Below are 10,482 nucleotides of genomic sequence, written 5' to 3'. Positions count from 1 at the left end.
AAACCTTCACTCTCAATCTGCCTCTTGGGGTTCAAACCATCTCCCCTTGTCCTGGCACAGCAGACCCTGCTCTAAACTCTGTCCCCAGCTTTCTTCCAGGCTCCTTGCAGCACTGCAAGGCCACCAGGAGCTCTCCCTGGAGCCTTCTCCTCCCCAGGCTGCACAACCCCAACCCTCTCAGCCTGGGCTCCCAGCAGAGGGCTTCCAGCCCTGCCAGCACTGCTGTGGCCTCCTCTGGCCCTGCTCCCCCAGGGCCCTGTCTGTGCTGAGGGCTCCAGAGCTGCCCCAGCACTGCAGGGAGGTCTCAGCAGAGAGGAGCAGAGGGCAGAATCCCCTCCCTGCCCCTGCTGCCCACCCTGCTGGGGCTCAGCCCAGGCCAGGCTGGGGCTGGCAGTGCTGGCAGTGCTCAGTGCCAGCTCCTGGCCAGCTCTGCACCCCCAGCACCCCCAAGGCCTCCTCCACAGGGCTGCTCCCAGCCTGGATCGCTGCTGGGGGTTGCCCTGATCGAGGCAGGACCTTGCCCTCGGCCCTGGCGCTCTTCAGGAGCTTCCCGGCCTCCCCTCCAGGCCTGGGCCAGCCCCCGGCTCCGGCTCCCTCGCCGCTGAGGCTCTCAGGCTCCGCGCAGCAGCTCCCCGCGCTCTGAGCCCTGCGCAGAGGCCTCTCAGGCTCCGCCGCCCGTGGGGCGCCCCCGGGGCCTCTGCCCGGGCGCTCGCTCCGCCGCCTCCCCCCCACCCCCCGCCCCGGCCGCGGATCCCTCCGGGCCGCCAGGGGGCGCCGCGCGCTGGGTGTTCGCCGCGCGCCTCTCTGCCGCGCGGGGCCTTCGGCGTCGCTGCTTGGCGCGTGCGTGCGTGCCGTGCGTTTGGCGCGCGGCGGCCCGTAGCCCGCGCGGCGGCGGAGCCCGGGCCGGGGGCGGGGGGCGATGGCGGGAGCGGCGGCGGCGGGGGCGGGCGGCGGCGGCGGCGGCGCGGGCGGCGGCAGCGGCGGCGCGGGCGGCCCGGGGCCGGGGCCGGTAGCGCAGGGGTTGAAGGAGGCGCTGGTGGAGACGCTGACCGGGATCCTGTGCCCGGTGCAGGCGGTGCGCGCCGCCGCCGAGGAGCAGGTGAAGGTGCTGGAGGTGACGGAGGGTGAGTGAGGGCCGGGCCGCGCTGAGGGGAGCGGGTCGGGGCCGTGGCGGCGTTAGGGTGGGGAAAGGCCGCCGGCGAGCGCGTCCCGGTACCGGAGCCTCGTGGCCGCGCGTTGGCCTCGGGCAGAACTTCCATCTGCGGCGGGGGGGCGGCGGGGGGCGGGCGGCGGCGCCTTTCCTACCGCCAGTGCCGGCGTCCCCTGGAGAAGCCCCTGCCCGCCTCAGCGGGTCGGCTGCCCTGCGGCCTGCAGCGGAGGTCGCCGCACAAAGCTGCAGCCGGGCCCCGAGCAGCGCTGCCGGCAGAGGGGCAGGAGGGGAGCGGCCGTGGGGCACGGCCGTGGGGCAGTGTGTTTTGTGGGGGCCGAGGCACCAAGGGGCACGCTGAGCTCACTGCTGGAGGGACACGGAGGGGCAGGCAGGTGCTGAAGCAGGCTTGCTGCTTGTGCTGCCTCTTTCCACCCGAGCCACCTCTCCGGGGCTGCTCACACGATGCTCTTGGAGCCTTCCTGCTGCTCCTGTGCAGGCCCTGTCCTGCTCCCGTAGCTGTGCCCATCTTTGTGCCCGCGTCCTGCAGGCATCGTCTCCGTGGTGTGGTTTGTGTGGAGCATGGTCAGGACGGAGCTCTGCCCTTGTCTTGTGTGAGACTCCAGCATCAGGCTTCAGTCTGCTGTGGAGAGCTAAGGAGCTGGACAGCAGCTGGTCTGTGGCTTTGACAGGACAGAGCTGAAATGAGCAAGCAGTAGGTCTCATTTAACTTGATTTCTTCCTGCTTGCTTCAGCATCTCCACTTGTTTTTCTCTCCTCTAGGTCTCTGCAGTCACCATCCCTGGAGGTGTTCAAGAGAGGATTGGATGTGGCACTCGGTGCCATGGTTTAGTAGTCATGAGGTGTTGGGTGACAGCTTGGACTTGGTGATCTCTGAGGACTTTTCCAACCTTGTTGATTCTATGATTCTCACATTGAGGGAGTGACTCTGCTTACTCCAGCACTGCTCTCCTTATGCTGGCACTGAGCTGGTTCATGTGCTTGTTGCTCTTGCTGGGTGCAAGCTACACTTCAAAACTTATTGATGCTAATGTTGGATTTCACTTCAGCTTCAATCCACCCTGCAGACCTGGGCTCTGTAGGAAGCACTGGAGGGTTTGCAGGTGATCTGCTGTAACAGGAGATGGGCACTGGAGAGGGCAGCCTGAAGTTGTGCCTCTTGATGTCCTGGTTGCTCGTGGCCCCTGCTGGAAACTTTGCCTTAGCTCTGTCTCATTGTGCTGTTCTGAAAGCCTTCTGTGAAGTGTTTTCAACTCTGCCTGCTCCTGAGCTTCAGCTTGGGAATGCTGCACAGGAAGGTGCTGGTAAAGAGAAGGAAGCTGTCAGGGTGTGCCTGGGGCAGGTGGAAGGCAAATGGGTGAAATGTGCCTGGCTGTGCAGCCTCTTCCCTGTGCTTGTAGCACTTGCAGGGGAAGCCTTCTGTGATGTGCTGTGGGGAAGGCTGTGGCCACCACAGCTGCTGCAGGTTTAAGGAGTGATGATGGCCTGAGGGGCCTTGCCCCACAGAGCCTTTGCCTGGCATAGCTCCTGCTGTCACTGTGCTCCCACTGACAGCTTGGTTTTCCCCAAACACTCAGAGTCTTGCCTCAGCAAATGAAGTTTGTGCAGTGGTTTAGGCAATAGGTCTTCAGAAGGTACTGGGTTTGGAGGCTGCTTCTTGCAGGATGTCTCCAAGGTCCCTTGGAGAGCCCAGGGGTGCAGCAAAATTCCATTTGGTGGAATTTTGGGCAAGAGGAAGAGAGTCATCAGTGCTACTGTTAGGGTGCTGCACCCCAGACTCACCCAGGACCTCTCTGCTTGCCATCCCAGAGCTGCAGAGGTCTGGTGCAGGAGCTGTACTCCTGACCTGAAGGAGGGCAGGTGTTTGCAGGTGACACCAAACTGAGCAGGGGGTGGCTGATGGCCAGCTTGCCCTGCAGGAATGGACTGGGAGGAACCTCCTGAAGTTCAGGAAGGACAGGCCCCAAGTTCTGCCCTAGGGTAGCAGAACCTACCAGAGGGGTGTGGGGCAGGCACTGCCTGGCTGGGGAGCAGCTCTGCTACAAAGGGCTTGGAAATCCTGGTGGCCAGTGGGCTGGAGAGGGCTCACACAGTGCCCTGGAGGCCACCTGCAGCCCAGGCTGTAAGAGGAGGATGAGAGGCAATGATCATCCCTCTCTGGTCAGCACTGAGCAGAGCACACCTGCAGCAGTGGCCTGGCTTGGCTCCCCAGGACAAAAAGGACAGCTGGGAGTGTGGGTGAGCTCAGCAAAGGGCTGCCAGGTTGGCTGGGGAACTGCAGCACCCCTCACAGGAGGAGATGCTGGGGCAGAAGGCTTTTCCAGTGTGCAGACAAGAGGGGTTTGGTAACTGGGGAGGCTGTCAAGATGTTGAGGGATGGGAGAGGATGAAGAGGCAGAAACTGAAGCAAGAGGCTCACACTGGCTGGAAGGAGACATGTTTCCACTGGGAGGAGAGCCAGGCTTGGGAGCAGATTGTCCATAGAAGCTTTGCCATTTCCATCCCTGAGTATCTCCAAGACCAGCCTAGAAAGGGCTCTAAGCAACCTGATTTGATGCTGCTTTGATCGTGGGGGTGGACTGGAGACCTCCTGAGGTCTCTTTCAGCTGACTTATTCTGCTCCTCTTGTCCTGGCCAGGCAGCATGGGAGGAATAAGCAACATTCTCCTTTTTGTGCTGTCTTTGGGCTGGAGAAACCTGCAGAAACTACAAGGAGGAGCTGGAGGAATGCAGCTGTGTGACTGGGGAAGGGAGATGCAGCTGGTGGGTCAGAGCTGCTCCACAGAAAGAGAAGATGGGGCAGCAGGAAGCAGTGAGAAGATGCTGTGAGTGCAGGTGAGGGCAGCAGGGGAAGGCACACAGTGCTGGTGCTTTGCATGCAAGATAAATGAAGGTAGAGCAAGGGAAGAATGGAGGCAAATCTTGTCAGAGCCATGACAGCTGGCAGTGCTGCTGGCTGCATCTCAGAGGTGTTGCACCTGGTGACCAGAGCGTGCCAGGGCAGCCAGTGGCTGCAGAAGGGCTGAGTTCCTGCTGCTGGTGTCGGCTGAGCTTGGCCAGGGTGCAGGAGAGGCCAGCAAGCAGCACTGGAAGCAGTTCTGCTTCTAGCTGCAGGTGCTGCAGGATGGATCTCCAGGAGTTCTGGAGGGACTGAAACGTGGAACTGCTGTGCTGCAACACTTGGTGCTTGAGGTCCCTTAGGGACCAGCTGACCTCAGGTGGCAAAGGAGGGACAGCCCTGAGGAGGCACCCAGAGGCAGGGGCAGAGGGCTGGAGCTGGTGAGGTGCTGGTGTGGCCTTCACTCTGCCTCTGAGGGTTAAATTCTGTCAGCAGTTGGAATGAGGAGGGCAGGAGCATGAGGCGGCTGTGGCAGAGTGGATCTGGGCTGTGAAGGAGACCTGGGACTGCCAAAGAGCTTTTGGAACAGTCCCCTGCTGGAGGTTTCTGAAGCAACTAAACTGCAGTGGACAGCTCTTGGAGCTGGCTGCAGGGGGGAAGTGACTGATGGAGTCTCATGCTGCAGGGAGGTAATCCAGAGGCTGCTGTGAAGCTGGGCTGCTCAGAGCACCCATAAACAAGGTGGCAGAGCAGAGAGTGCTGAGGCAGAGCTGCTGCAGGGGAGAGCTGGTGGCAAACTGCAGCAGGATTTCACAGGAGTGAGTTTTGGGTGTGCCAGGATACATACAATAGAATAGAGCAGGTTGGAAGAGACCTGCAAGATCACCAAGTCCAACCCATCAACCAATCCAACACCACCTGAACAACTAACCCATGGCACCCAGCACCCCAGCAAGTCTTCTCCTGAACACCTCCAGGGATGGGGACTCCACCACCTCCCCAGGCAGCACATTCCAGTGGCCAATCTCTCTGTGTAGAACTTCTTCCTAACATGCAGCCTAAACCTCCCCTGGCACAGCCTGAGACTGTGTCCTCTTGTTCTGGTGCTGGCTGCTGGGAGAAGAGACCAACCTCTGCCTGTCTACAACCTCCCTTCAGGTAGCTGTAGAGAGCAAGAAGGTCTCCCCTGAGCCTCCTCTCCTGCAGGCTAAGCAACCCCAGCTCCCTCAGCCTCTCCTCCCAGGGCTGTGCCCCAGACCCCTCCCCAGCTCTGTTGCCCTTCTCTGGACACCTTCCAGCAGCTCAACCTCTTTCCTGACCTGAGGAGCCCAGAGCTGGCCACAGGACTCCAGGTGTGGCCTGAGCAGTGCAGTGTCCAGGGGCAGGATGAGCTCCCTGCTGCTGCTGGCCACACTGCTCCTGCTGCAGGCCAGGCTGCCCTTGGCCCTCCTGGCTGCCTGGGCACACTGCAGGCTCATGCTGTGGGTCAGCAGAGCAGGGCTGGGGGAGGAGGAGGCAGCCCAGGGGATACCTTAGACAGCAGTGGGCTGCCCCAGCCGGTGTCCCACGGTCCGTGGGGAGCTTCCTGCGGCTCCCCATGCACCGCCGGAGCCGCCCGGGGCGTTAAGGAGGGAGCAGGGAACAAAGCCCAGCGCAGGGCTGCTGCTCCTGGCGGCCAGGGACAGCCCCGGGCGTGGAGGGGCTCCGAGAGAGCAAAGGCTGCACACTGCTGCCGGGGCAGCCCGGGTGGAGGCTCCGGAGGGACCAAGGAGGAGGGTGAGCAGGGCTGCCTGGGGACTGCTCATCGGGCTGAGCTCAGGGGGGAAGGAGCCTGGGACCAGTGTGCAGGCTGTGGAAGTGGCTCAGGATCACTGACATTCCTGGAGGGAAAAACTCCTCCAGGAGCACTCAGCAGTGGCTGGGGACAGCAGCTGCTGCAGGACCCCCGGGGGGGAGGGCTGGAAGCCTTGCTCTGCCCGAGCCTCTCTCCTAAGCTGCTTGCAGGTGCGGTTGTGTAAGGAGGCTAAGCCGGCAGAGCAGTTTGCACTCCTGCCCCCCGCGCCCCCGGGAGCAGCCTTCTCCCCCCGGGCGCCCCCCCGGGCAGGCTGTGCCAGCGCCCCCCAGGGCAGGCTGTGCCAGCGCCCCCCAGGGCAGGCTGTGCCAGCGCCTCCCAGGGCAGCCTGTGCCAGCGCCCCCCAGGGCAGGCTGTGCCAGCGCCCCCCAGGGCAGCCTGTGCCAGCGCCCCCCTGGGCAGGCTGTGCCAGCGCCCCCCAGGGCAGCCTGTGCCAGCGCCTCCCAGGGCAGCCTGTGCCAGCACCCCCCCGGGCAGCCTGTGCCAGCACCCCCCCGGGCAGGCTGTGCCAGCGCCCCCCAGGGCAGCCTGTGCCAGCGCCCCCCAGGGCAGCCTGTGCCAGCGCCCCCCAGGGCAGCCTGTGCCAGCGCCCCCCCGGGCAGCCTGTGCCAGCACCCCCCAGGGCAGCCTGTGCCAGCGCCTCCCAGGGCAGCCTGTGCCAGCGCCCCCCAGGGCAGGCTGTGCCAGCACCCCCCAGGGCAGGCTGTGCCAGCGCCCCCCCGGGCAGCCTGTGCCAGCGCCTCCCCACCCTCACTAGGGAATTCCTCCCTGATCTCCAGCCCCAGTCTCCCCTCCTCAAGCTTCATTCCCCTCTGGCCCTCACGCACCCTGATGTCTCCTCTGATGCACTGCATCGCACAACTGGAGGCTCATTCCATGGTCTCTGCCTCTGCACCCTGCTGTGCTGGGGAGCAGGCAGGGGGCCGAAGCATGCCCAGGATGGCAGAGCAGGGGCAGTGCTGCTCTGGGGGTGCAGCAAGAGGGCTCAGCCCCGGGCCTGTGAGGGGTGGCAGTGTCTGACACTCCTCTGGAGGAGGCTGGGGAGGAGTTCTGATGCCAGCTGCTTAGAGGGATGAGCAGCACCACTCTGCACGTCCCAGCTAGTGTCTGCGGGCTCCTGGTGGCAGGAGGGAGCCTCTGAGCCATCAGCTCTTGTGCTCTGCTGGTGGTGGGAGCTGAGCAGCTGGGGGATGGGGGCTGCCCGCCTGGGGCTGCCTGCCTGGGGCTGCCCGCTGGGGGCTGCCTGGGGCTGCCCGCTGGGGGCTGCCTGGGGCTGCCCGCTGGGGGCTGCCTGGGGCTGCCCGCTGGGGGCTGCTGGGGGCTGCCCGCTGGGGGCCGCCCGCTGGGGGCTGCCCGCTGGGGGCTGCTGGAGGCTGCCCGCTGGGGGCTGCCCGCTGGGGGCTGCCTGCCTGGGGCTGCCCGCTGGGGGCTGCATGCCTGGGGCTGCCTGCTGGGGGCTGCCTGCCTGGGGCTGCCTGCCTGGGGCTGCCTGCCTGGGGCTGCCCGCCTGGGGCTGCCCGCCTGGGGCTGCCCGCTGGGGGCTGCCCGCTGGGGGCTGCCCGCTGGGGGCTGCCTGCTGGGGGCTGCCTGCTGGGGGCTGCCCGCTGGGGGCTGCCCGCTGGGGGCTGCCCACTGGGGGCTGCCCGCTGGGGGCTGCCTGCCTGGGGCTGCCCGCTGGGGGCTGCCCGCTGGGGGCTGCCTGCTGGGGGCTGCCCGCTGGGGGCTGCCTGCCTGGGGCTGCCTGCCGGGGGCTGCCTGCTGGGGGCTGCCTGCTGGGGGCTGCCCGCTGGGGGCTGCCTGCTGGGGGCTGCCCCGGCGTGGCTGTGCTGTGAGGCCTTCTGCCTGGGGAGGTGTCTGCAGCTCGGTGCTCTGCATGGTGCTGTTGGCAGAGGCTGAGATGTGCAGGGGGCAGGGAAGGTGGTGCTGACCTTGGCAAGCTGCTCAGGGTCACTCTGGGCACCCTGAGCCTTGTCCATCTCCTTTGAGGCTGGGCCTGTGCAGGAGACCAGCAGTGCTTTGCTCTGGAGCCCATCTCAGGTTTGATATTGGCTTTGTGGGCACAGCTCTCTCAGTGTCCCCTGTGAGCAGGTGGCTCAGCACACTTCCTCTGATGCTTTAAAGCCCTCTTCATCCTCTCCTGGTACCTGCATGATGCATTTTGCTGTCCCTTTGTATCAGGGCAGCTGATGGCAGCTTGGAAGCTGTGGTAGCACCTGAGCTTCAGCAGCTCCACAGCTCTTGCTTGTGGTCAGCTGCTTCCTGGCACCTTCTCATGCATGTGGCTTGGAGGGGGACTGCTGCATTGCTTTGGGTGCCTCCTGGAGTGCCTGAACTCGTGTCCTGGCACCCAGGTGCTGTGTGGAGGGAGAGATTCTGGAGGATTTGCCCAGAGTCACAAAGTGGATTGGCTTGGAAATGGCCTTAAAGATTACCTGGTTCCAACCTACCTGCCATGGGCAGCACACCTCCCTGCTGTGGGCAGGCCCAAAGGGCTTTCCAGGCAGAGCTGCACCTCTGGTTTGCCAGGGACAGCCCTGCAGTGCTGGCAACAGGAGAGGAAAACAGGAGAGGAAAACAGGCTGGAAAACAGGAGAGCTGCCCCACAAGCACTGAGACAGAGAACTTCAGAGCAGAGCACTGGGTGTGAAGGGAGGGGATCAGAACCTGTGTGCAAGGAGGGATGAAGACTGCAGAGCAGTTGTAGGAGTGAGCCACAGCTGTGTGTGAAAGCCTTGGGTTCATCCTGGCCTCTTAGCTGGTGTAGAGCCCTTGGGAGCATGGGACCTGTGGTGCCAGGCTCAGTCTGACCACTGCAGACTGCTGCAGGGAAGAGGAGCTGCTGCTGAGCACCCCTTGGAATGGGCTCCCAGCTCCTCAGCTCAGTCTGACCACAGCAGACTGCTGCAGGGAAGAGGAGCTGCTGAGCACCCCTTGGAATGGGCTCCCAGCTCCTCAGCTCAGTCTGACCACTGCAGACTGCTGCAGGGAAGAGGAGCTGCTGAGCACCCCTTGGAATGGGCTCCCAGCTCCTCAGCTCAGTCTGACCACAGCAGACTGCTGCAGGGAAGAGGAGCTGCTGAGCACCCCTTGGAATGGGCTCCCAGCTCCTCAGCTCAGTCTGACCACTGCAGACTGCTGCAGGGAAGAGGAGCTGCTGAGCACCCCTTGGAATGGGCTCCCAGCTCCTCAGCTCAGTCTGACCACTGCAGACTGCTGCAGGGAAGAGGAGCTGCTGAGCACCCCTTGGAATGGGCTCCCAGCTCCTCAGCTCAGAGCTTGTTGGAGACCTGATCAGTGTAGAAGGGGCAGAGCCTGCTCAGGGTAAGCCTGGGGAAGTGAGAGGCAGTTACCTCCCACCCAGAGAAGCCTCTTAGCAGTGGGGTGGATGTGAGCAGGAGCTCAGCTCACCACAGCTGGGAAGGGCTCAAGCCTGCTGCTGAGGGAAGGGGCAGAGCCCACTGGGAGCAGGATTCTCAGTGTGTTTCTGTCAGGGGTGCTGGCAGCAGGTTTGACCTGGCAAGGAGCAGGTTGTGCTGCTGGGGCCTCAGGGCACACCTTCTGCACCACAGCTTCTGGAGCTGCATCCTCAGCTCTGCATTTCCCCAGCAGGTTGGGGAAATTGAATTCATGGATGCAGGGAATGGGTTGGGTTGGAAGGGACCTTCAAGCTCAGCCAGCTCCAGCCCCCTGCCATGGGCAGGGACACCTCCCACCAGCCCAGGGTGCTCAGGGCCTCATCCAGCCTGGTCCTGAACACCTCCAGGCAGGGCACAGCCACAGCCTCCCTGGGCAGCCTGTGCCAGAGTCTCCCCAGCCTCACTCTCCACAATCTCTTCCTCCTCTCCACTCTCAGTCTCCCCTCTCCCAGCTCAAAGCCATTGTTCCTATCCTGTCCCTCCCAGCCCTTGGCCCAAGTCCCTCCCCAGCTCTCCTGGAGCCCTTCAGGTCCTGCAAGGCTGCTCTGAGCTCTCCCTGGAGCCTTCTCTCCCAGCTGCACAGCCCCAGCTCTCCCAGCCTGGCCCCACAGGGGAGGTTCTCCAGCCAGTCATCATCTCATGGCCTCCTCTGGAGCCTCTCCATCAGCTCCAGGTCCTCCTTGTGCTGGGGCCCCAGAGCTGGAGGCAGTGCTGCAGGTGGGGGCTGAGCAGAGCAGAGGGGCAGAATGCCCTCCCTGTGCTGCTGCCCTCCCTGCCCTGCCTGCAGCCCAGAGTGTGGTTGGTTTCTGGGCTGACAGTGAGTTTGTCACCAGCTGGCACCCCCAGGGCCTTCCTGGTGCTGCTCTCAAGCCACTCCTCACCCAGCCTGGCTTTGTGCTGTGGATTGCCCTGGCCCAGCTGCAGGACCTTGCCCTTGGCCTTTAGTCCAGGTGCCAGCTGAGTGCAAGCTCAAGTTGCAATCAGAGGCAAATCTCTTGAGTGTTTGCCCTGCCAGCCAGCTGCTCTGCTGCTTCCTGTGCTCAGCTGTCAGCAGGATGGGTGCCAGTGATTTCCTTGTGCCTTTGCTGCACAACTTGCTTGGCCACTAAAAGAAGTCTCTGCTTTTTCTGACAAGCTCCTTGCTGGAGGAGGTCCCAGAGCCCCAGTGGCTGGGGGGCAGCTCCTGGGGGCAGTGTGCTTGGGCAGC

The 10,482-nt window shown here is 63.8% G+C and overlaps 1 protein-coding gene across 1 annotated transcript in view; it reads left to right on the top strand.

The window, feature by feature from the left end:
* Positions 1 to 959: 959 nt before the first annotated feature.
* Positions 960 to 10,482, top strand: part of IPO9 (importin 9) — a 51,634-nt gene continuing 42,111 nt past the window's right edge. Inside the window, exon 1 of the mRNA XM_054176412.1 lies at positions 960 to 1,124. The gene's annotated coding sequence lies outside the window, so the exon portion shown is untranslated. The remainder of the gene's footprint in view (positions 1,125 to 10,482) is intronic.

The sequence above is a fragment of the Dryobates pubescens genome, chromosome 35, assembly GCF_014839835.1.
Source record: "Dryobates pubescens isolate bDryPub1 chromosome 35, bDryPub1.pri, whole genome shotgun sequence".
Taxonomy (NCBI): Eukaryota; Metazoa; Chordata; class Aves; order Piciformes; family Picidae; genus Dryobates; species Dryobates pubescens.
The sequence above is the reverse complement of the archived record's forward strand: the minus strand, read 5'-3'. Positions and strand labels throughout refer to the sequence as shown.